The sequence below is a fragment of the Cucurbita maxima genome, unplaced genomic scaffold (genome assembly GCF_002738345.1).
Source record: "Cucurbita maxima cultivar Rimu unplaced genomic scaffold, Cmax_1.0 Cma_Scf00992, whole genome shotgun sequence".
NCBI lineage: Eukaryota > Viridiplantae > Streptophyta > Magnoliopsida > Cucurbitales > Cucurbitaceae > Cucurbita > Cucurbita maxima.
In genome coordinates this window covers 7,501-8,562 of record NW_019273008.1, presented here as the reverse complement: position 1 = coordinate 8,562, position 1,062 = coordinate 7,501, and positions in this window count along the sequence as shown.

Here is a 1,062-nt window from a genome sequence, read left to right as displayed (position 1 = left end):
TTCATGAATCAATCGAGTTCCCAGAAAAAAACATTGTAAAACTCGAGATATTCGACCGTATGACGGCTCAGAAAAATCGTGTCTAGGCCTGGCAGACCAAAAATGCCTCAAAATGTACTATATAGGGCGGTGACTAGTCTGCATGGGCTGGCCACGGGGGCGCCCCTATATCCTCAGCCACCCCCACGCCCCAAGCACTATGCGCCGCACATGGGCATATGATTGGGGTGTGGGGGTGGTGGTTGGCGGACGACGGCGGTTGACGGCGGCGGTGCGGTGGCGAAACTTGCAGGTTCGAGGAAGTTGTCGGTCGCGCCTTCTGGCGTGCAACATGATCCTTGTTGAGATGGGACTGTTGCGATGTTGCCTTCTAACTTGGGCTGCCTTCGGGATGGTGGATGGTCGGTACAACGACAAAGCGTGCAAGGTGGGGTGGAGTTGGGTGCCTTCGGGCGTCCAACATGAGCCTCGTCGAGCGTGCGGCGTTGTGGTGACGCCGTCGGGCCATCCTTGGGGCAGCCCTATGTTTTGAAGNAACTTGTGCTGCCTTCGGGATGGTGGATGGTCGGAACGACGACAAAGCGTGCAAGGTGGGGTGGAGTTGGGTGCCTTCGGGCGTCCAACATGAGCCTCGTCGAGCGTGCGGCGTTGTGGTGACGCCGTCGGGCCATCCTTGGGGCAGCCCTATGTTTTGAAGGCGTGTGGTGCCAGAACATGTTCGGCTGGTTGGAATCGGGTGCCTTTGGGCGTGCGACATGAGACTAGTTGGGCATGGAATGTCGCCTTCTAACTTGTGCTGCCTTCGGAATGGTGGATGGTCGGAACGTCGACAAAGCGTGCAAGGTGGGGTGGAGTTGGGTGCCTTCGGGCGTCCAACATGAGCCTCGTTGAGCGTGCGGCGTTGTGGTGACGCCGTCGGGCCATCCTTGGGGCAGCCCTATGTTTTGAAGGCCTGTGGTGCCAGAACATGTTCGGCTGGTTGGAATCGGGTGCCTTTGGGCGTGCGACATGAGACTAGTTGGGCATGGAATGTGGCCTTCTAACTTGTGCTGCCTTCGGGAT